The sequence below is a fragment of the Pseudophryne corroboree genome, chromosome 12, assembly GCF_028390025.1.
Source record: "Pseudophryne corroboree isolate aPseCor3 chromosome 12, aPseCor3.hap2, whole genome shotgun sequence".
In the NCBI taxonomy this organism is placed as follows: Eukaryota; Metazoa; Chordata; class Amphibia; order Anura; family Myobatrachidae; genus Pseudophryne; species Pseudophryne corroboree.
Genome location: NC_086455.1, coordinates 146,342,696 through 146,368,929, shown reverse-complemented (window position 1 = coordinate 146,368,929; position 26,234 = coordinate 146,342,696). Strand labels below are relative to the sequence as shown.

General features: G+C 38.5%; 1 long non-coding RNA gene across 1 annotated transcript in view; it reads left to right on the top strand.

Annotated features, from left to right (window-relative positions):
* Nucleotides 1-26,234, top strand: part of LOC134981028 (uncharacterized) — a 43,116-nt gene that overhangs the window by 996 nt on the left and 15,886 nt on the right. Inside the window, exon 3 of the long non-coding RNA XR_010190504.1 lies at nt 839-888. This is a non-coding gene — a long non-coding RNA (uncharacterized LOC134981028). The remainder of the gene's footprint in view (nt 1-838; nt 889-26,234) is intronic.

Genomic DNA, 26,234 nt, shown 5'->3' with positions numbered 1-26,234 from the left:
AACTCTGAGGAAGAACTCCTGCATACAGTATATGGGGCCTTTTATTGGCAAGGGGCAATGGCCCAGACACTTAGTAGATGGCAGAAAATAAGTAACTGGCTTCGTGTTGAGTTAAATGTCTAAGTTGGTATGTATATGTGTAGTGATTTGGCATTGTCAATGGAATAATTCCCACGAAGCGATAGATAGATAGATAGATAGATAGATAGATAGATAGATAGATAGATAGATAGATAGATAGATAGATAGATAACAATCTACACTGTTCAGAAATAAATTGGGTTCAATTTCTGCTTTTATAATGATTTATTTTATATTCATGTGTCTGTGTATTACAGTAGCCTTAATGTGTTTTTTTTTTCCTTTGTATGAAATTATTTAACTGAAATATTAGGTATATAAATAATGAGATATTGGCATTCGTTCTGACACAATTACCAATTATCACACGTCTATAGTACACAGCGATAAGATTTAAATTTATAACGCTGTCGGTCATGGATATTATCTCTTCTTCTTCTTCTTCTTCTTCTTCTTCTTCTTCTTCTACTTATTATTATTATTATTATTATTATTATTATTATTATTATATTTATTATTAATAATAATAATAATAATAATAATAATATATAGCATTTTTATAGTGTGTATATTTTGAAGCGCACCAGATTGAGTTAATCCATTTGCAGTTTAAGTAGTTTATAGTATCTATTTATATTTGCTTTTTTTTTTTTTTTGTTTTGTACTGCATTATTTATGAGGTGTTCAATTGATTTATTGGTCGCAATATAAATTCAAAATGTTTATATTTTCTTTTGTTTATTTTGTTTCTCTGGAGTTTCGTTGGAGCTTTTAAAGGAGCTGCCAGAAGATGGCGGTCTATGCCAGGTAAATTTATGTACAGTTTTCTAATCTCTCTGTCCGTTCACCATAAGGATGCAGGAAATTGACTACTGATGAGCAATTGTTAATGTCTATTTTTTAATGTTAGCAATATATCTATGTAAGAAACCAACACTAAACTATGCTGATGGCCTCCTTTACTCTTCATAACTTTATACTAATTTCAATTCACAACTAGGCAAAAAATGACACATATCACAAAACAGAGATACGAAAAAATAAAACACGTTTTCACATTTACATTTTTTTTACGGCTGAGGCCCAGAGAAGAATATATAGGTGTGTGTGTGTGTGTGTGTGTGTGTGTGTGTGTGTGTGTGTGTGTGTGTAGATAGATAGATAGATAGATAGATAGATAGATAGATAGATAGATAGATAGATATGTAAATTACATAATACAAATTGCACATGAATTTCACAATAAATGCTTGCAAAGGTGATTTCTTAGGTAACAGATATGCAGTATAAGGCGGAACTATACGATTTCTCAACAACTATGGAGAATAATTATAGAATTCCGTTTTTTAATAATATATTTCAATTACTATAGAACAAAATACAGGCAATAGATTATAAAAATATCACACTGCTGTGAAATTGACTGTGTGACTTGAAATTGCTCTAACAGAGAGCATTCAGTGACTGTCACATAATATTTGACTATTGTTTAATTATTTGCTCCTTTTTTCCTCATTAGATTTGTGAGTTAGTAATAAGAAGCTGAGCCAATATATAAACATACAGGATGGTTTAGCACAACACATAATAATCAAGTGGATTTAAGGTTTAACATGTTAAAATCATATTGCTATTTTGTTTTGCATACTGTGTGGACTATTATGCAAAGTATTGTAAATAGGATACATTTAAAATAGTTTGTCTTTATCCTTTGCAGAACATTCTGTAATATATCCAAGAAATATTGTTTAGGGGCTGAAAGCATAGCATTACTCCCTTGGGCAATTCTTTGGGACACAATGGTACGAATTACTTAAAGGAAATACCAGTGTAGCTTTCTCAGTAGATCCGAGATCTTATTTATGACGCTTGCTCCCATAAATCTTCTCCAGTGACCTGATCAGCCATTCATCAGTACATTCTAGATACTATTACACTTCTAAGTAATCTTTCTGATAACTAAGAAGACACCTATTCCTTTGTACACCATTATCCCAGCTCTGTAGACAGACGCGAAACAAATGGGCAATTTCTGTCGCTTTATCTAATCTCTGCACCCATTAAAATGACTATTTGCATGTATGTTTGAGAGATACAGCACTTCTACGATCTAATGCGGTTGTACTAAGATCATTATTTGTAATTAAATCTAGAAAGTTCTGATTACAATTCGAAGAGTGAAGTCGATTGATTGTCATCAATAAAACCAGTGTTTGCAATTCGTATCGATCTGTGTATTTCTAGTGGCAAGCATCTGAGATCTGCTTCCATATTTGGCTGTCTGTTATGCTTAATGTAAACTCATGACTGGTGCCTGGTATGTTCTGAGAAAACCTGACTGTGGATTATCGCAATCCAATGAGCGTAGTTAATTACTTATACATGACTGTTTCTCGGGCAATTAAGGTTTATTCAGAAACCTCCCGTGGAACATTAGACACACTGATGTGTGGTGTCTGCACATTTATATCGTATATATATATATATATATATATATATATATATACATATACACACACACACACACACACACACACACACACACACACACACACACACACACGTGTGTGTGTGTGTGTGTGTGTGTGTGTGTGTGTGTGTGTGTGTATATATAGATAGATAGATAGATAGATAGATAGATCGTATTTTCTATTACAACAATAGAATATAGTCGTTTACTATCAAGCTTTTATTGCACTTACAATATATAGACCTATCTACCACGAAATTAAATTACGCATCATTTTGTTTTGATGTTTTGTTCCTGTGTGTATACAAACTAGACTTAGTTAAACGCAGACTCACACAGTACACAAATACAGTTCACATATTTATATATCATTATAGGTATATAAACATTTCTGACACCTATGTTTTGTATGCTAATATAATGAATATAAAAATATTTTATTCCTTTTGCATTTCAATATAATTTCTTTTCAGCCACAGATGTATCTTAACAATATACAAAGACATGTTTGTTTATTTTTCTACACTTTTATTTGGTAGGAACATTCATTGCTCATTTTATATTGTTTCATTAGATATTTTGCTACTTACGGAATACAATCTATTGCTTTCAACAATGTATTTTGAAGTTACTTTCCCGTTAGTCTAAAGGTTTGCTCTTTTCATTTTAAATATAAATGTTAAAAGTATTTTTATATGCTATTGGATAAGTCGGTGATGAGTTTTAGACAACAATTGAAGGGAGTTAATTATCTAATGGGATAAGTTTTAGATATTGCTCTGTTTATTTGCAAAATAATTCCTGTTGCAGTTATATTCTCAGGAGAAATGACTGTATTTTTTTTCCTTGAGCCCATGGGTGTTGTTATAGCATAAATTCACCATGGGGACAAAAATAAATCAGAAGATGTTCTTTTTTAAAGAATCGAGCTATGCCGTGCCCCTTTTTACATCAATTAAAGCCTGATGGCTTGTTTTGCTCTTTTAACAAGTGTGTATTATTGCAGACGATCTACTCGGGTTTGTCTCTATTTAACAAACAAGATACAAAACTTGGTTCTAGGAACTCTTTCCATTACATTTTCATGTGTATCTCCCTACTTTATCCAATGTCAGACGAACCGATGCAATGTATGTGTGTTTGGCCGTAGTAAGTAAATAAATATATACATAAATAAATAAATAAATAAATAGATACATTATTTTTATTATTAATATTAATATAAAAAAGGATAATGGTATGCGTCTCACGTAGACGCGCACAACATGTATTTGTGTCAATTACAAACACAGCCTTTGAAGGTAGCCATCTAAAGTTCAATACAATCATGAGAACGTCATATATATATATATATATATATATATCATGGTGAAACGTTTATTAGAACGTGGAACCGATTCTACAATAAAATAGCGCTTTATTTGCCCCAGGACGAAAATTTTCTTCCATTAATTAGTTGCTTATTTCATATAATTGTCAAAGTAGGCCGCATACAGATAGGCAACCTTTTAATTTCATTCAGTACCACAAGAGGCGAGAAAGAGAAATACTGACATACTGTAGCGATAATTGTAGCACCCAGCATACAGCCATCCCCAACCTAAACTCACTACCTCATATCCTTTATTGTAGATTAAGCCCTATTTATGGCCTGAGATGTTACCACTGTTTAACAGCTTCCCTCTACTTAGCAATAATTATTGATGTTGCACCCGATATATTTTGGTGTTTCATGGGCGATAAATTATAACTGTATTAAACAAAAGGATTCTTGAGCGATGCGTTAGCTGATTGCGTTTTGACGCACATTGTATTTCTCCACTTATTACTTGTACGCCAAATGTGGAGAGGTCAAAGTCCACATATAGCACGTTCCTACTTCTCCCTTCTACCTCCAGACCTAAAGTACCATATGTGATATGAAATGACTGAACAGGAACATAGTTTAATCCTGAGGTTCTCAAAGGTGGTCATCAAGCACCCCAATGGTCCAGGTTTTAAGTATATCCATAGCTCAGAACAGATGGTTAAATCAAATTGACTGAGGTACTAATTAAGTCACCTGTGGCCTAGAATGAATATAGTTAAAACCTGGACCTTTGGGGTGCCTTGAGGACAGCGTTTTATAACCTCTTTTTTTTTAACCAAAGACTTTGGATTAAAAAAAAACCTCTAATACAAGTGCACCACCGTTCTGAATGTCAAAAATCATTTTGTATACCCAGAACAGTAGAGATTTGTAATGTCATAATGGACCTGATAGCTCACTCAGTCCGGTATTATCAGAGAAATAGAGATCAAATTTGACTTTTCTTTTATTTCACTGTAATTTAGTGAAATCTGCAAAGAACTAAATACTCTATGGTTAAAATAAAAATAAAAATAAATAACACATAGCGCACTGTACAAAATGTCAGGATATAATTCTGAGACAGTTTTTGGTTTTGTTATAGTTTCAAGTTGCATTTGCTGTTTGCATGTAAACTCTGACTGACATAATGACTTATCTATTAATTATTATTATTATTATTATTATTATTATTATTAATAATATTATTATTTTTATTTATTTATGTATTTATATAGTTCAATTTACCTGCATTATACAGTAGTTGATATTATTATTATTGGGCCTGAGTGTATCTTCTATATACACCTCAATTTACGTCAAGTTGGGAAATGGCCACAGATAGTATGATAAACCTTTACGCGCACTCAAGTGCGGATTTTCAATGTTCACTGTTTATTGTGGTATATTAAATACCTCTGTTGTGTACTGGGCGAAAAAGGAACGGATGTGTTCTAAAACTGATGGTTAGTTATTAACCGATTTGTATCATAGTCATTGTGAAATGTGCTGTGTTTGCGGGACTGGTTTCGAAGTCACATTGTTTAGTATATTTATATTGTTACATATGTAACGCTGACTTGACATGGTATACTAACAATCTGCAATGCAATATGAACTTCACCTATGTAGGTTATGCTAAAAACAAAAATTGTGACAAATGTGTGTGTGTGTGTGTGTGTGTGTGTGTGTGTGTGTGTGTGTGTGTGTGTGTGTGTGTGTGTGTTTGTGTGTGTATGTGTTTTGCTTTAATCGACACCCCCACCTGGTGTAGAGTTTGATCTAGATTCTGTAATTCAAGGAATAAAATGTCAGTTTGCAACCTCACTTTGTGTAGTCCTCATAGCTACGTAGTAATCTTGTGTGATGTCCGATTGTGCAACCTCTAGTTTATCTGTCGTCAAGAGGCGTTGTAATGTCATCCCGAATTCACTAAATTCCCTCTTAAAATTTTTGATACTTTTATCTTTCCATATATTGTTTGTGTTTCTTTTCCCCCTATTTCGAAGTCAATTAAAACCGTAAACTATTTCTTAAACAGCAACAAACAAATGTTAATTTAAAAAAACAAACAAAAACCTATGATGTATTGACTTTCCAGGACACCATTGACAAAATCTATTGCTTTCAATAGGAAATTCTGGTTAGATTCATAAACGCTTTTACTTTCACATTTTTCCACTGACATTTTTTTTTCTCTAGGATTAATGCAAAATACAGCAACACCTTATTTTTTTTAGCTGCCCCTCCCCATACTGAAGGTCTAAACCGTATTTTTATTTTTTAAAGTATTTATTTATGAATAGGCGCTCCACAGCAATGCATACGCAATATTACTATGACGCAAATATAACACAGTTATAGTCTAAAAGCAGGACATTAATAGTTTACAAGCGGTGAATTTGTGTATTCAGTGCCAACAATTTGTGCACCTAAAACGACTGTATTTCCTTCTCCCAACCTTGATACATGCACACAATACCTTGCCCAATGACTCAGGATACATTATAGTAGTCTAAAAAGTGAAATCGCCCTTCAGAAACTGAAATAACTCTTATTTGGTGTTTAAATATAATAGTGTTTTATGCAGTGGCAACATAACAATCAAATCAGATCCAGCTATAGGTGATCCTAAAGTATTTTCTAAACAAAGAAATATGACCACAGCACTCCTCCTATTACTTCTTGTGCTGTCAGTGGACTGTCACTTATCTTTCAGATTCACACTATTGTGTTATCACAGTGTAACAACTATTACATGTAACCAGGGCATAGCTATGGCTGCATAGAACCTCCATTGTCCTACAGACTGCAGAGGTGAGGACTAGAGTTGCAGCATTCTGGGGCTAGAAAAAATGTGCATTTTGAAGTTACCTAATTTGCCAAATTATACAGTACCTACTAAAGAGCACTTCATGGCAGGAATACACTGTATCATTGCAACTCACTCTCCTGTTCAGGAGTTTCAATGCTATTATGCCATATTACACAGCAATAATAGGGAATATACACTAGTGCCAATAAAATAGGGAATAGGGATTCATTTGGGTTTCCATATAAGTAAAATTTAACAGAACACAATTACCCCCTCCCCTTTCACCTCCTACCCATTGGGCCTCCATTCTTCCTGATAGGGAAGTCTCTCTATCCTGTCTGCATTTTTATTTGATTCTAATTCTTTACACAAGTGATTCGACCAAATATTAATGATTGTGTTTAAGTATGGCTCTTGCTAATATTCCATACAACTGCACTAGGGTAAAAATAAAAAAATAAAACATGAGCCATCTTGACGACTGATTCACAGAAACACTTACGCAATTTGGAATTAAGCAATCAGAATGAATAAAATATTCCATAAAAAGTCTTAATGCGCTTTCAGTAAATCACAAATCATGTAACACAACAGTGGATTTACCACACCAACTTCTTGGGTCCTGTCCTTCAAAAATAGGGACTAAAAACAAAATAAATTATAATTTGGAAAATAATCAACCCAGGTTTCTAAATTGATTATATCATCCCTGCTTGCCCATAATCTCTCTCTCTCTCTCTCTCTCTCTCTCTCTCTCCCTCCAATTTATATCTACTAATTACCACAATATTGTTTTAATCTTTTTTGTGGCTTTGTATATCACCCATATGCAATTTTAGCTTCAACTGTTTTATGCATATATATATATATATATATATATATCTGTCAATAAAACATATAGAGGGGGCGCTCCATAGTGCATAAACTTTTTTTATTTTAAAAACAAACACGAAGGTGCTTTAAAATAAAGTCGATGACGAAACGCGTTAAGGCGGAGTTGAGTGACGCATCGAAATCCCTGCGGCTGACTGAGCAAGTTGTTACGGATGTGTGTAATCCTGCCCGTAAGCTCCAGGGGAAATTGCCGCCGGCGGGTGGTGGATTCTATCACGATTTGGTTCAATCCTTGTTCCAGTTCCGTTTGGGTTTTTTGTGGAATCATGTGGTAACCAGCCCACCCTGGCTGCCTTCCGGTACGAGTGTAATAGCTACATTTGTTTTAAAGCACCTTCGTGTTTGTTTTTAAAATAAAAAAAGTTTATGCACTATGGAGCGCCCCCTCTATATGTTTTATTGACAGATATCTATCTTCGTGGGAGTTCGGACTGATTAAGGGGAGCAGCGATCCTGAATTATCCAAGGAGGATCTAGTACTTTGAACACTTACATAGTGACTTGTGATTCCACTTATATATTCATATAAAAATCCTGTGTTCCATGCTAAATAACCAGCGCTGTATCTATTGTTTTCTTTATATATATATATATATATATATATATATATATATATATATATATATATATAGTGGTAACTACTTTTTCTAATTTAGATAAATGGGAGTCTAGTAAATTATATTAAAATTAAATAATGAATAATAAGATGCCTACGTCTATCTGAAATCCATAAGGCCTTCTAAAAGGCATCAAAGTGCTGTTTGTAATTTAAAAAAAAATTGCCATCAAAAATTGGATGCAGTTTTTAAAAACACACAACAGAATTTAATAATCAGTAATTTGTGTAAAATAGCAATCCTATAGATTGTAAACTTGCGAGCAGGGCCTTCCTACCTCTATGTCTGTATGTCTTTGCCCAGTTTTGTTCGATGACTGTTGTTCTAATTGTAAAGTGCACAGAATATGTTGCGCTGTATAAGAAACTGTTAATAAATACAATTAGTAGTGGCTTTATGGCACACACCACATTCATTTTACAATATCTGCATGCAATTCAGAACAATCCACTGCTTAGCCAAATGAACATTACATCATACATGTCTTTGTGTGGTTTTCCCTGTACATTTACAAATCAGAGACTGCTACATTGCACTGTTTGTATAGTCCAGTTAAGAAAAAACAGGCATTGTGTTCTTTCTTTTGTAGAACTGTTTGAATGCCACACAAAAACATGCACCTTAAATTGGAGATCAAAATATATTCAGTATATATGTTTCATACACCCCTTCATTAAGTTGCTACACCCAAATAGTTTTCCAAATAGAACACAACTGAACAAAAGTGAGAAACGGCGCATTATAGACATCTAGTTACTTTACCTCCACTTGTATTCATGAGGACAGAGGGATATAAGGCTAAGAGGAGATTATGACAAAATGGTGTCAATATAATTTCATTTAAATTAAGTCTTTAAACTGTAAGATCTCATAAGCAGGACCCTCTGCCCTCATGTGCTCTGTCTTTCCTTACTTATGCTATCATCTACTCCATACTCCCTTTGACGGCACCTAACCTCTTGTTTCCACCACCTAGTTGTTTATTTGAGTGCTATGACCAATGATGCAGTAATGTTTATTAACTGTGTATTTGTATTATTCATCACTGTTTCTTGTGTGCTCATTTGTTTATGTACTTTGTTAGGCTCTACAGACCATTTTGGCACAATATAAATAAAGGCTAATAATAATAATAATAATAATAATAATAATAAAATTAATAGTAATAATAATGATATGCCACATTATTTTTTCAGCCATCTCATTGAGTTGTTATCCAATGGGAATGCAGCTTGAGAAATTGCAGTGCAGAAAAGACATCATTCAAACCATCCCCAAATATTTTTGTACATAGGTACAGAATATTCATGTTTGCCTTTATGCATGCAGTAGGTTTTGTAGGAAAAGCATATGTTAAAAAATGTGGACTTGCAATGCTTCGTCAAATGCAGTTGGGGGAATTATTAATGCTGTACGATTCCTCCAAATTGTTGGTTCTGTGTTTGTTTGGAGAAAATATATAAAGAAGGTTCTCAACTCAGAATTCAGAATAACAATGTTGGCACTTACTAAAAGTTCCATAGTGATACAAGATTTATAGTAGTTTCTATACTCTGGACAAGTCTTCAAATGCTTATTTTATAGCCCTTTCAGACTTAAACTCCGGGGTTCATCACCATTTACACCAAACTCGGTTCTTCTGGCCTATAGTGCATGTTGGGAGATGATGTCATCTCCAAGCGCTACTGTCCCCCACCAATGAATTTCTCTTAGTCATGACCTGGGTCATTAAGAATCCCCCCTTTTTTCATTAAGAATCAGGTCATACCTTATGTTGAGGCACTGACCCCCTCGGGTTGCAAGTCTCGGAAATAACCCTGGTCATTTGAAGTGGCAATGACCTAGGACTGTCAACCCAGGTCAGACCCTTTCAGACATAAGCTGGACCCAGGCTGATGTGCATGCACCACAAAACCCCGGGGGTTTTGGCTTATGTCAGAAAGGAGTATTATTAATTACTAAAATTATCTCAATTAATGTGTCCTGTTTGCAGAACTAGTTATAAGATTTAAAAAGCATACCTAAAAAGGTGTCAGTACTGAGAATACTGAGTACCTGTAGAAACTAAGCACCAATAATATTTTGGGTACAGTGTACTTGTGTATACTGCATTCTTAAATGTGTATAAAAAAAACATACATAGATTTTAGATATATAATTTATATTAAATACCTGTAAATATGCAATTATGAAATACAGTTCTTTTATATGTTCCATAAAAACATACAGGGTAAGGGTGGGGCAATGTATGTTTTTGAATTATGGTCTATGCAGAAAGTTTTCTTGCTTAAAGACATTTCATGTTACTTGTTACTTCAGTTACAACCAATTATAATCACAGTTCTACTATGAAACAATAGAAGATAAACACATATTAAAATTCATGTGAGGCTTTGGTGAATGTACTTCATTTGTAGGAAAATGGTTTAATGGGTCATTTGCGAAAAAAAATTGTAGTTGTGAAGTACAGGGAGAAATTTGACTTAAAGGTAGAATGACCTAATCTATTTGCATATTTTGAAATTCTAAGTGGATCATTCTGTAAAACTGTGATGATTAATATGGCCTAATCCTGTCTTAATCATTTGTCTAACTTTATTGGCTGTTGGGTGCAAACAAAGAACTACCAAACTAGTGCAACATGTACATTTTTCTGTAAATAGCCCTCTATGTGCTAACCTTCAGGTTAGATAACATGTTCTAAGCATCGCAACTGTACTCTGTCACTCTGTAGGGCCATGTATGAACACATGGTGCAGTGCAATTTTTTATACACTGGAAGGTCCCGCACCTACTTTTGCACCATTAGGCAAAGCTGAGCCCTGCATATACTGATTTATTTCTGTGGATGATAAGCAAATTCTGTATGCATGATGACCTAGGAACAATAGTTCACCCACACAACGGTATAATACTCACAAGTAATATTTCTGGGGTGGGGCTGGGGGGGGGGGGGGACTTAATAAGGAAAACTGTTGAGTGATTGAACATATTGAATAGTAGTATAATTATTATTCAAATATGAATCATGATATAACGCCAAATCATTTAGTAAAATAATGCATCTGTTCACATTTGGAGTGTATACTACATTTAAAAGTGCAAATATTAAGTGCACTAGCACTAGAGGAAGTGTGCAAATCTGCACTTATGCAAATTATTACAGTCATATTTTCAAATAAAAAAAATGATTGTCACTTGTAGCCAACATTTACATTAACAAGACAAATAAAATGTTAGTAATTCAAAACTGATCCACGGTTCTTTTAAAAAAATATATATCTTCGATTTGGTGTCTGTGCCGTCTCCTCTAGCTGAGTGCAAATGTAATTCCACACTACTTAGTGTATACACAGCACCATTTAATAAGTCTGAACAGGTTTGCACCGTCATGGTTGAAGATCCACTATAGTCAGGCAATCTACTCAATGCACAACAGGCCAAGCAAATCAAGCATGAGGAACCTACCAAAACTACAGCAATACAACAATCAAAGAGGAATCTGTGTGCAGCTGGAGTAAACAGTACCAGAAATGTGACAGGGAGCTAGGAGCAGTTGCCTTGTAACCTGTAGAGAGTGGGATGGAGGCAGGATATGATCAGAGCAAGGCCCAAATTCTCTACTTTGCCCTGGATACTCTGGTTACCAAGAGCTCTGCTCACAGGGGCTAAGCCTGATCTTTGTGAATGAAGCAGAAAACACTCGACAGCTCGTGAATAATCATTTTAATGAGTGTGTAAAGCGTGCGACGGGGTGTTCGGATCTGTCGGGTTAAACAAACAACTTGTACCCAGAGCAAATCCTATTGTTTAAGTGCAAAGTAGTGTCAGTTCAATTTCCCGGCTCTTCCTAAAACCTACAGATCAAACGCAGGGGTGTCTAGTGTTCTCCCATTAAGAAAAAATAACAATATTTTACAAATGTGAGTTTGATCTGCTTTCAGGTTCAGGCTTATGCCCCCCTTAATCCTCTCCTTAACCCTCATTGCTCCCTTTTGCCCCCTCTTAACCTCTTTATGCCTCTCTTGCTCTTTCCTACCTCTCAGTCTGTCTACAATGTATTACCTCCTCTCTCTCCACTTTCCCTGGTTGCCATATCCATCTATGAAATTTAAAATGTCCCCCTCCCCGACTTGTTTCCATGGGAGAACAGCTGCTAAAGACTATTTGTTATATGACTTTTACCCTGTAGTGAGCTGTCTGCATACCTTGCAGCCATTTCTGAGCTAGAACAGTGCAAAAGCAAACTGCACGTGTCTGCTGGGCACACACATTGAAGCTTACCCCTCTTCCTCTTCCTCATCTGAGCAACATTTTATGGGCTGGTGGTAAACAAAATGTGGATGTTGGTATGAGTAAAAATATACACAGTATAGCTCAAAAGGAGTCCCACTGAATAAAGTAACTTAGATCATATTACTGCTAGCTCCAAGGTAGCTAAAAAATTGTCTGTTATAATATCACTAAAGAATAGAACACTTTTTTATACTTCACTTCCATATTGGTCAAAGGGGGTAATGCAGACCTGATCACAGCAGCAAATTGGTTAGCTAATGGGCAAAACCATGTGCACTGCAGGTGGGGCAGATATAACATTTGCAGAGAGAGTTAGATTTGGGTGGGTTATTTTGTTTCTGTGCAGGGTAAATACTGGCTGCTTTATTTTTACACTGCAATTTAGATTTCAGTTTGAACCCCCCCCACTCAAATCTAACTCTCTCTGCACATGTTATATCTGCCCCACCTGCAGTGTGCATGGTTTTGCCCAACTGCTAACAAATTTGCTGCTGCGATCAACTCTGAATTACCCCCAAAGTGCGTACTACAGAACTAGTAGTACATGAATACAGGATGGGCAGCACAGTGATTAGTAGAACTGAGGTCATGGGTTCAACTCCAAACAGGGTCATATCTGTGTGTAATTTTTATATGTTCTTCCTGTGTTTGTGTGGGACTTCTGGATGTGGAATATAGTAATATCAAGTCCTGATTATGGGGTTGTCCTTACCCCCATCAGCTGCCAAAGGGTCATGTCAATAGGAAAAAACCTGAAAGTTTTCCTTTATTGAATGCTATTATTAGAAATATAGATTTTCCCTAAGACTGAACCAGATATTATTTGATTCTGCGTACTGACTGAAGAGGTTTTAGGGTGTTGCTTATCTAAGATCAGAGAGAGATAAAATTGTGAGAGATACAGTACTAGTCAATCAGCTACTACCTCACATTTTATAGGTTTTGTTTTCAAAATGACAGTTCGGGGCTGATGGGTTGATAATTTATCTCTCACAATTTTATCTCTCTCTGAGGTTTGAAAAATACCCTCCTTAAATCTTTCACATTTGTGTTGATTTTACCAGGAACAAATGTGTTACTCCTTAGGTTACGAAAACAAATTATTATATATTATTTTTTATATGGGAAATGTAGAGATTGCCTTTTTGTGAATGGGAGGGGGTTTCAGTAAATATTGTCTTATTAGTATCATGGAAAACAGGCTAATATTAAGAAGAAATATATATTGCTATTGATTCACAGCATTACTCTCAGTAATTGTTGCAATTGCAGAAATGCATGTACAGTATATCAGAGATGTCATGAAGCTGCAATGGGACTGTTATCACATCTTTCCGGTGGCACTGCAAGGTCACTTGTAGTAGGCAATGCTAGCTGCCAAACTTTTGTTCCTATTAACTACAGTGCAGAACCTTGGTTTATAGTGACAGACGTCCTGGAATCCTGTGGGAAACTAGTTATCTTACTGTTGTCTTTGTTAAACACAGGCAAGCCCAGCCAAAGGGTGACACCAACATGGAGACATGTATCTGGTTGCTTTTGGAAATGTTCAGCTAATGTAAATTGGTTATGTATAGTAACGGAAGGAACTTTTCATCAAAGTTCCTTGAGTGTATTTTGTATCACACTCAAAGATATGCCTATAATGATGCGAATGGTGGCAGCTGTCTCATACTAGGCGGTTTTGGAGAGCAGCAACATTTATGGAATTAATTAGAAAAATGTTGTTGCTGCAAAATTTTACGTTTTCTACTGTTGGAAGTTCTAATCGTCAAGCATCAATATTTCTCTTTTATAGTCTACGCCAGGGGTGTTCAACATGTGGCTCTCCAGCTGTTGTGGAACTACACATCCCAGCATGCCCTGACACAGTTTTGCTATTAGGGAATGTTAAAGCTGTGGCAGGGCATGCTGTGAAGTTTCATGACAGCTGGAGGACCACCCCTGGTCTGCGTTATTCATATGCAAATGTTTACTGTAGTTTGTGTAACGGATGAGAAGGGCGCTATATAAATGCAGTATAATAACAACACATACCGGTGATGATACACGCTATCACTATATGTAAAAAAGCTGTTTAGTATGCTATGGGCTCTTAGACGGGATGGCTTCAGCTACAGCACATTGTCTCCAGCCATCCAAACCCCAACCCTGACGCACCAAACGCAGCCATGACATACAAATGTGCTTCTTTACCAGTGAGCATTCCCAGGGCTACCATAAGCCCCAAGGACTCCCAAAGCAGTGTAACCCCTGATGCTTATTTCCTTGGCAGACAGGAGATAGGTAAGCATCTTGATCCTTAAACTTGAAGTGTGTTGCTGGGCTGAAAATGATCAACAAGTACACACTTCCAGTGTAACACTTACATAGAAGAGCAGGACCCAGAAGGTTCAACATAAGAAGCTTTTAGTTGCTTCTCCTTTATGTCATTGGTCAGTGGTCAATGTATGAGAATTGCTGGCGCCTTGAAAGACTGTATGAATGATATTATGCCACTTATTCAGTGCTTTAGTTGTCCCCTAACCATTGCCGTCCTAAGGAACTGAATAGGATTGCAAAATTGTAGTGCAGGCCCTTCTCCAACTTGTACAAATGCATTATCTTCTTACTATACCACCCTTTATCTTGCCATGCAAACCCACATTGAATCTACAATGAATACCTATTTTACCACCCCATTGCATTTTTGCCATCACTTCAACTCACTTCTTTGCCTAACTTCACCACCTTTCCCTTCATCCCTCACTCCTCACAACTTCCCTACCTACTTGAAAATATCACCCAGGTCCAATACCACACACCTACCACTTTCTCTACTCCCTTCGCCAACTCCAGATCTTTTTAATGGGTCTTTATACTCTTCTCTTTATGTTCCCTAACACTTCTGTTCCCTCTCAACTTCTCCACTCGTTCCAATACCTCAACTTGACCATTGCCACTGGCATTTTCTTGTCCATCTTCAAGCATGAGTGCAGCTCCATTGTCTTCAGCAATCCATCTCTTCACCCTAGTCTTTCCAGAAACTGCCCCAATTATCCCATTCCCTTTGCTTTCAATTTACTTCAGTTTATTGGGCCTAATTCAGACCTGATCATAGCAGCAAATTTGTTAGCAGTTGGGCAAAACCATGCACACTGCAGGGGGGGGGGGGGGGGGGCAGATATAACATGTGCAGAGAGAGTTAGATTTGGGTGGGGTGTGTTCAAACAGAAATCTAAATTGCAGTGCAAAAATAAAGCAGCCGGTATTTACCCTGCACAGAAACAAAATAACCCACCCAAATCTAACTCTCTCTGCACATGTTATATCTGCACCCCCCCCCCCGCCGTGCACGTGGTTTTGCCCATCTGCTAACAAATTTGCTGCTACGATCAGGTCTGCATTAGGCCCATTGTGCAGAACAACCTGACTTTTTATTCTCTTTTCCTCCTTAACTCTCTTTGATCCCCTGCAATGGAGTTTATGCCCTCTACACTCTGAGGTAACCCACATTAAAGCTACAACTGATAAATTGAAGGTTCACTTCTCCCTACTCATCCTCATAGACCTATATGCTGCTTTTGATACAGTCATCAACCTTCTTTTCCTGGGCTCCCTACACTCTCTTGACCCCTGAGGCACATTTTCACTGGTTCACCTACAGTATTATATGTTATCACATCAGTGTCTCTAATTTCTCCCTTCAACTCTGTTTATTTGTTGGGGTCTCTCTGCTCTTCTCTCTTTATGGAGGAGATGTACTAAGCCTTTGGGAGTGATAAAGTAAAGAGAGATAAACTGCCAACCAATCAGCTCCTAACTGCCATTTTTTCAAACCAAGCCTGTAACATGGCAGTTAAGAGCTGATTGGCTGGTACTTTATCTCTCGCCACTGTATCACTCTTCAAGACTTAGTACATCAAGGCTTTTTACATCAAGTCTTAGTACATACTCACCCAATATCTCTTCCCACTGCAAACTAATATGCCTTTGACCTCCATTACTACCTCTATGCACATGACCCTCAAATCTACCTCTCCTCCCTTGATATTTCTCCTTTTTTTTCATGAGTGGCCAATGCCCTCTCTGCAGTCTTCACTAGATGATCCAATACTAGATAAAGCTTAACATGTCCAAAATGGAGCCCATCATCTTCCCTCCTCTCAATGTCACTAACTCCCTCTAGTGTCCATTATGGTTAACAATGTTAAACTCTCCACAATTCCCCATGACTGATGCCTTATTGCTCGAATCCAACCTCAGTTTTGCACCATACATCCATTCCCTTCTTGTTTCATGTCATCTCCTCATGCATACCAGTTCAAGAATACACCCTTTCTCACTGTAGATGTTACCAAAACCATAATTACTTCTTTCATGATCTACTGCTATGACAACTGCAAGCTAACATTATCTGGCATTCCCTTCCCTGTATATCCCTGCTACAATCCATCATACATTTTGCAATTCATATTTCTCTCTTTCTGTTCCACATCCATTGCAACACTCTTAAATTCATCACACTGGCTTCATATTGCCTTCAGATTATAGTCCAAACTACTCACCCTCAACTTCAAAAGCCTCACCAACATCTCCCCCTCATAAATCTATGACCTTGTCACAATGTACTCTCCCTCTTACACTCGTAGAGCTGTCTATGAATTGCACCTCACCCCTTCCATCATAAAACCTGGCTCCAAGATTTATGCTGTGCTGCTCCCCACTAATGATACTCCTTAATTCACCTGAAAATAATACCCTTAATCTTCTCAAAACTCACATTTTCATTATAGTATATCCCAGTGAGTTTCAAACAGTGTGCCTGTGCACCCTGGGGTGTCTCAGAACACTTGCAGGGGTGCCTTGGATTGGTGGTCCAGAACCAATTCAAATTATTAATGGTCAATGTAATAGGCAAACCTGCTGGTAGCTGACAATGTTAAACTGTGTTGACAAACACAAGCAAATCTTGTCCCTCACCCCATAATTGACCCCAAGGATGACATATAAACACAATTTAGTTCATTAAATATTTATTTCTAAATTTCTCAAAAAGAAACTTTTGGCCTAGGGGTGCTGTGAAACTTTTTTTGATTCTGTAGTGCGCCGTGATTCAAAAACGTTTGCGAACCACTGGTCTATCTTACTCCACCTGATACAAGCTCCAGTCCTACTTACACTGCGCTACAAACTCCTATTTTCTCAAGTTAGGCTTCTCCCTCTTGATTATAGGCTCACATAGGTAGGACCCTCTTCATAATCTCTCCTTCATCAACCTTGTATGTATTTGTACTGTTTTTTATGTATGATTTGTATTTTCTATGCTTTTGACAAAGGCCCGTTGCTGTGGAATTGGTTGCTGCCTTACAAATAAATGATGATAATTTCGGCAGCTATTGTCTTTACACTTCTACCTAATTAGAATGTTGCTGGAAAATGGGCAATTTGGGTATTTTGTTCAGTTTGGTTTGGCAACTTTCTTTTACCTACCACTTTACTTTTCAGGTTCTGTACTACATAACTTTCTCTGCTTTCTGCCCTGAAATGTTACTTCTATTAGGTGAATTTATTATCTAGAGACATATTTTGCCTTTTGTGCATAATAAACATTTCGTATAAGGGGAAATATTTAAGAGGGTCCGAGTTTGCCGGAGGTGCGGGATGCCGGCCAATCTTGGACTTTTATTAAAGCGGCATAAATGATTGCCCCTTTAAAAACACATCCAAGATTGGCCGGTATCCCACACTGCCGGCAAACTCGGACCCTATTACATTTGCACCAACATGTCCAAATAATGACACAAGTACATGATAATTTAAGTTGTGGCAGAAATAAGGTTTTTTGTTTTTTTGTTTACCGTAAATACTTTTGTATTGTTGTCCTGTTTTTTTTTCTGATAAGAAATTGCTTTGGTAGTATATGTGAATAAACACATGATCATTTAACAACAAAACAAACAGGCATAGAGAAACCTGCCCATTACCTATCCAGATTTCTTCTGCAACCTCTGAGCTTCATGGCAGACCATGAAATCCCTGGTGATGTCACTATGGAACCTCACAGGACTTCATTGATTGAATGTGGATGCAGATTCCACTTTGAGAGCTAGATGTTTTGTTTCAATGTTAAGTGAATTTATTAGGTAACATGTAGCTGAGCAAAGTTCTCGTTGACAGCTGGGACCCATCATTTATAGGTGTGTGGACACAATCATTTATATAACGTAAATCCTACTACGAGTGCTATGGAAACCCAGAAATATTTTCTTCTGGAGGTGGTAGGATGATGGCAATTCTAAATTATGCAATTACTTTTGGACGATTCCCCTTTGTCCATCAAACTTGAGTGTGCTCCCCACATTCTCATACCAACCCGTTTTGCTCCCATGAGACCAGGACATCTATATTTTTATCAAAATAATGTTATCCTAATTTCCCCCTTCCATTGGTTACTTGCAAATGTTTTTTTACCATGTGTTTTTTTTTACTCTTCCACCCCACTGTGTGCTATTCCTGTAATGTGTACCTCCACTGCCAGTGTGACCTACGCAGTGCACCCCAGATGGTGGCCTAGGATGGTTCCACCACGGGCAGGATGTTCTTCATGTGGATCTTTCCAAACAGGGTATATCATGCTGCTACTACTACTACTACTACTACTACTACTACTACTACACAAGTGTCAGTTTTCCCATGTATGCATCGGGCCCTTGTATGGCTCACCTCCCACAGTGTAACTTTTCGTAGTGAGCCCAACATGGCTGTCTCATCTGGTACGCTTGTGGATGGGATAAAAAATACATGGACCTGACTGTTTAGTTGGGACCCTGCTCTGAGCATTAGGACGCTGAAATCCCCATTTTGTGTCATCTCTTCTAGGAGTAGACTATTCCACCCAGGGTAATCCTATGCAGCATGCCCAAAATGGCTGCCTCGCCTTGTACCTGGGAGGGTGGAATACACAACCCTTGGAAGTTGTTACCCAAAATGCCTACACCAATCCTGCATTATGCTTACTGTGTTCTCAAGGTTTTCTTTTTATGTCTGTGTGGCTTATCTATTGCTGTATTACTTAAATCTTCTGTATTATGTGCATTGTTTTTGATGTTTGTAAAGCACCTTGAGTCCTGTTGGAGAAAAAGTGCTATATAATTAAAATTATTATTATTATTATTATTATTATTATTCATTTTAATGTATACTACTATTTAACAAATAAGTGAGTGACTCTTCAAATCCAATCCCAATACCAGGAGATGTTAGGAGACATCATGTGCTGTGTACTCTTAAAGACCTGAATGAATTCAGTCCTGGTTCCCTATGAGCTCAGTTACAAAATGGCTCTTGGGGGGTCATTCAGGTGTGGATGCAAATTGACTATTGTACGCTTAGTGATCAATCACTTGCATGCGCAGCGAATCAGCGAGTGCGGTCGTAGAAAGATTTTATTCACAAAGTGAGTGACAGGAAGTCAGCAGTTGACGGTAGTAACAGGGAGTGGTCGGGTGAACACAGGTGTGTCATGGCTATTCGGACGATGTTTTCTGGGCATACATATATTAGCAGTTGCGATCACACTTGCTATTGGAGATGACTGTGAGTCCCGGTAGAGCAGCTCAGCCTGCATGTCTACAGAGATACTCAGGCTCTGCGTGGCGACCGGATGAGCGACAATGTTAGCAATGTTCCTGCAATGATGTGGCGCCATACGCAAATGATGCGATTGCAGTGGGCATACTATTGCACAGGTTAGCATCTGCCCATATTAGCATATAATCACAATCATTGCAACAGGAGAAGGAAGAACAACAACCGCACCTGAATGACCCTCGTGGTGCCTCTTAGCTTCACATATAGGGGCGGTCCAAGAGAATTAGAGACTTTTCCCAACCAATTTACTATATTAGACCGATAGCTAAAAATTATCATAGGTTGTAGCTTATTATCATATCATATTATCAATTATCATAGCTTGATAACTCCTTTAAAATAAAAACCATAATAATAATAATAATAATAATAATAATGCTACACTGGGGATCAGTACTAAATGCCGCCGGTCGGAATCCCGGCGGTCGAAATACCGACGCCGGAATCCCGACCACACAATCCCGACAGGGGTGGCGAGCGGAATGCAGCCCCTTGCGGGCTCGCTTCGCTCGCCACGCTGCGGGCACGGTGCCTCGCTACGCTTGGCACACTATTATATTCTCCCTCTATGGGTGTCGTGGACACCCACGGAGGGAGAATATGTCGGGATTGTGGCGGTCGGGATTCCGGCGTCGGTATTTCGACCGCCGGGATTCCGGCCGGCGGCATCTTGACCGCATCCCCTACACTGTAATATAATTTATATTGATATATAAATAAAGAATACATTTGTTTGTATGTGAATATCCTCCACAACTCTCTTCCAAATGTTTCAGTTATTTAGTATTGCAAAATTATGCTATTAGACCACATAGCAATCAATGTGACAATATGACAAAGTGACACATATTGAAAATATAATTTTTCATTTGTAAACTATAGTTTGAAAGTAGAAAGCCTCACAACAACACAAAATAGCATCAACCTGGCAAAGTAACAAATCTTGCAACAATTGCATTTAGTGAGTAAGTGAAACTATAGCTTTTAAATAAAATCTATAAGTGTGTCATAAAGAAGGATAATTGGTTGTGGCAAAGGAGAAGACACATTTAATGCTAGAATACCACGAATAACATCTGAGGTACTGTTTCAATTTAAACGCTTGCAATATCCCGTAAGATTAAGTTTTGCAATGTCCATCCATAAATCCCAGGGACAAACACTTAAAGTTGTTGGGCTTCAACTACAAGAGGACGGCTTCTTCCATGATCACCTGTATGTAGGATCAGTGGCGGAACTAGCGAGCGGTGGGCCCAGGTACAACAAAATGCTTTGGGCCCCTCTCTCATCCCATCCAAGTCCACCCCCTCACCCCCAACTCCAAATTAGGGATTCTTTGCATGGAAAGAAAGAAAGAAAGAAAGAAAGAAAGAAAGAAAGAAAGAAAGAAAGAAAGAAAGAAAGAAAGAAAGAAAGAAAGAAAGAAAGAAGAAAGAAGGAAGGATGATACTTACTGTCTCGGCTGGCTCAGGCAGTCAGGCTCCTCAGTGCAGCTTCTGTCAGATCCCGGGCAGGGGAGAAGGAGGAGCATCCTACACAGTGGCGGAACTACCACCAGTGAAAGCGGTGCCTTGGACTGGGGCCCTCCGCTGTGAAGGGGCCCAAAGCCAGCGGCATGTAATGAATCAAACTGACTCATTACATGCCGCCTGCCTCTGTGTGCTGCGGGCTGCCGAAGAGAAGAGAAGGAGAGCACAGGGACGCAGCCACGGGGGGAAGGAGGAGGAGGGAGGGGGACTCAGGAGCCTCAGCTGCGCAATGTAATTGGTGGAGGTGCTGCTGCAGCTGTCCCTCTCCTTCCACATATGCTGGCCGCTGCTGCTGTGATGAGGGAAGCGCATCCCAGCATTTACAGCGGCGGCCAGCCTATGTGAAAGGAGAGGGACAGCTGCAGCAGCACCTCCACCAATTACATTGCACTGCTGCGGCTCCTGAGTCCCCCTCCCTCCTCCTCCTTCCCCCCGTGGCTGCGTCCCTGTGCTCTCCTCCTCTTCTCTTCGGCAGCCCGCAGCACACAGAGGCAGGCGGCATGTTTTGAGTCAGTTTGACTCATTACATGCCGCTGGCTTTGGGCCCCTTCACAGCGGCGGTCCCCAGGGCAAGGCACCGCTTGCACTGGTGGTAGTTCCGCCACTGTGTAGGATGCTCTATAGTAGGAACAGATACAAATCTTTATGTATACTCTCGTTTCTAAAACACTTGCAATATTGTATATAAAGAAGTTCTGTAAATTCTAATTTTACTTTAAACTTTGTTTATAAATTAGTATAAGAATAAGGAGTAATATAAGTATTAGTATTAATAATTATATTAGCACTAAGCTAATTAAAGAAGTGAATAAAACATTTTTGTTTTCGCTGTTACTTTGTAACAAAATAATGATAGTAATAACAGTATAAAATAATACACTTAATTAATTATTAAATCATAATTATTCATCATCATGAATTTAATTTTACTGAAATAAAATTTGGATTAGTTTAACTTATATTTTTATTTCTCTAATTAGAGCTTTTGTAGATTTTCTAAATAGCATTTTTGGTCTATTTGCCAAATAATTTGCTATTATATAAAAACTGTTACACATTACAGATGCTTTTATCTATCTATCTATCTATCTATCTATCTATCTATCTATCTATCTATCTATCTATCTATGGGGTGATTCAAAAATCACAGTACGCCCTTTTGTTTAAAAAACTGTGCAGGAAATGGGAAAACTGAATACTCCAGCAAGGTATGGGTGAGGTGAGCTATCTTTAATTGTGTGTACCGAACATGGGCGCCATCTTGAAGTCGACCATCTTGAATCTAAGTAAATTTTCCCATTTTCTGCACAGTTTTTTAAACAATAGGGTATACTGCGACTTTGACAAGGGTGTACTGCAACTTTTGAATCACCCTGTATGTATATATATATATATATATATATATATATATATATATATATATATAAAAATACACACACACATGCAGGTCACTTTGAGAGAGGAGAGAGGAGGAGGCTCATGTGCTGCCTCCTCCGTTCGGGTGCCCTCCTCTCTGCCGACAGCGCTGGAGAGTCTGAACTCTAGAGGGCTCAGACTCTACTGCGCATGTGCAGATCACCGGGGAAATGGTGTGGCGGCCATTTTTCTAGTTATTTCTGTACTGCGCAAGCTCAGTACATCGTGATAATGGCTGCTGCGCCATTTTCAGGGTGATTCGACATCGCTGCTGACATCAGTGTGGGACTCCAGAGGGGTAAGTATTAAAAAAATGGGTGCAACATGTGCGGTGGGGGCCCCTCTGGACTCAGGGGCCGTGTGCACTACACCCATTACAAATACGCCAGTGTATATACGCACACACCACAATATTTTTCATATATATATATATATATATATATATATATATATATATATTCACATATATGTACACACGCACACACACACACACACACCACAATATTTTCCAGTACAGGATGGAGAAATAAGGGAACCAACTAAAAAAAACCTGCAATCTTTGTGATGACAGAGTGTAAGTTATTATTTTTTTCACTTGATTGGTAATTTGGTGATTTCAGTTTTGTCTCAGACAGCAGAATAAGTCGGCACACCCCTGTGTATTGTGCAGCCTGTTAGGGACAGTATATAATTTTCTTCTGCGTTCATTGTTGCTCTTGAGTAAAGTATTGTCTGGTTGCAGTTTACCTACATAACAATAAATGCCATTTACTACCTCTCTTATTAACTACAATTGCTTTAGCATGAAAATCAGACAGCTCATTTCATTGTTTGTTTGTTTGTTGTTTACATAGCCACACATGATAAGTTACAAACTTCCCAAATCTTTGTTGACAGGGGGAAATTGTTACTTTGTGGTGGTGCATCTCTACATGGGGTGTGGGGAACATCCCAGGGCTTGTCCAGTGCCCCATTTTTCTATGCAGTTACAGTTTTGTAGTCCTGCACAAACTGGGACAAGGATACAGATGTAAGTGATATGTATTTGGTCCTGAGTGGTTGGAGTACAATAAGAGCTGGGACGCTGAGTAATCTTGGACCTGGTGCTATTGATTCACTCCCCCATCCAACATGCCTGCACCGCATGGCCAAATGATGATGGTGGTCCTTCCGAGTTGATTGCTAGCTGCATTCGTTCGCTGTGCAGCGATGAGGCAAAAAAAGGGCACTTCTGCGCATGCGTATGCGACACAATGCGCACACGCGTCATACTATTGCAACGAACGATGTCATTTCACAAAGGGTCTAGCGAAGCATTTCAGTCGCACTGGTGGCCGCAGAGTGATTGACATGAAGGGGGCGTTTCTGGGTGTCAACTGACTGTTTTCAGGGAGTGTTCGAAAAAACGCAGGCATGCCAGGAAAAACGCAGGCGTGGCTGGGCGAACGTGTTTGTGACGTCAAAACAGGAACTGAACAGTCTGAAGTCATCGCAAGCGCAGAGTAGGTTTTGAGCTACTCTGAAACTGCACAAAAAAACTTTGTAGCCGCTCTGCGATTCTTTCGTTCGCACTTCTGCTAAGCTAAAATACACTCCCAGTGGGCGGCGGCATAGCGTTTGCACGGTTGCTAAAAACTGCTAGCGAGCGAAGAACTCGGAATGACCACCGATGACGGGTGTTGGGCTGTGCAGTCACTTTTAAGCCTTCAATGTTTCTCAGCTACGTTCATTAATAGGACAGTAGTCTCATCAGCACCACCCTGACCTGTCACAACCTAATGCCTAAGTGATGGTCAACTAAGCATTATATTGGGAAAAATCTGTCAGGTTAAATTTAAAGGGACATAGGGAAAAGGAAAGTAAAAATTCATTCATATGAACAAAAAAAAGAGCTTCGATGTCAGATTTTATTATTATTATTATTATTATTATTATTATTATTTTTAATTTGCCTACCCGTGTCCTCCAGAGTGCAACTGAAATGAGTACCCACACCAACCATACCCCCAACGCCACCCCTTCAGAGATCTCAGACCTCATCTCATTTATTCCACCTCTCACCTTCTTAGATTTCTCTGATCTGCATAATTTATATATATATTTAAAATATGGGGGCTTTGGTCATTAATATTTTTCTATAATAATCTGTACAAGGGTTCTATGAATGTTTCGGATGAGCCCAAAAGACAGGTTTGTGCGCATTTACTTTTAATAGGACTCTTTTCTATTTGCTATTTAAATTAGCTATTACGTTGGTGATATAAGGAAGACTTTGGTGGTTGAGTTCAGTCACATGTTTTTGCCATTGAGGAAAGATATGATTCCAAAACTGTTGTGCGTAGTGTTTGTCCCAGCTATCCCTCTCACTGTCAGACATGAATAAATATGGCTACATGTATTTGCTGAAGCCTGCCAGTGCCTTGGTACGTTCTATGCTTTTGTTACCTCTGCTCTGACAGTGGGGGTCATTCCGAGTGGTTCGCTCGTTGACGATTTTCGCAACGGAGCGATTAAGGCAAAAATGCGCATGCGCATGGTTCACAGTGCTCATGCGGTCAGTATTCTAGCACAAAACTTAGTAGATTTACTCACGTCCTAACGAAGAAATTTCATCGTTGAAGTGATCGGAGTTTGATTGATAGGAAGTGGGTGTTTCTGGTTGGAAACTGGCCGTTTTCTGGGAGTGTGCGGAAAGACGCAGGAGTGTCAGGGAAAAACGCAGGCGTGTCAGGGAAAAACGCAGGGGTGTCAGGGAAAAACGCGGCAGTGTCTGGAGAAACGGGGGAGTGGCTGGCCGAACGCAGGGCGTGTGTGTGACGTCAAACCAGGAACGAAACGGCGTGAGCTGATCGCAATCTGTGAGTAAGTCTCGAGCTACTCAGAAACTGCTAAGAAATTTATATTCGCAATTCTGCTAATCTTTCGTTCGCAATTCTGCTAAGCTAAGATTCACTCCCAGAGGGCAGCGGCTTAGCGTGTGCAATGCTGCTAAAAGCAGCTAGCGAGCGAACAACTCGGAATCACCCCCATTGCCCCATGCCACTTCTCTGGCAACCATTTCTCTCTCCTGCCGGTAAGACTGATTCCATGCCGCTACCCACTTATGGAACTCCCCTACCACAGTCTCTCCCACAGC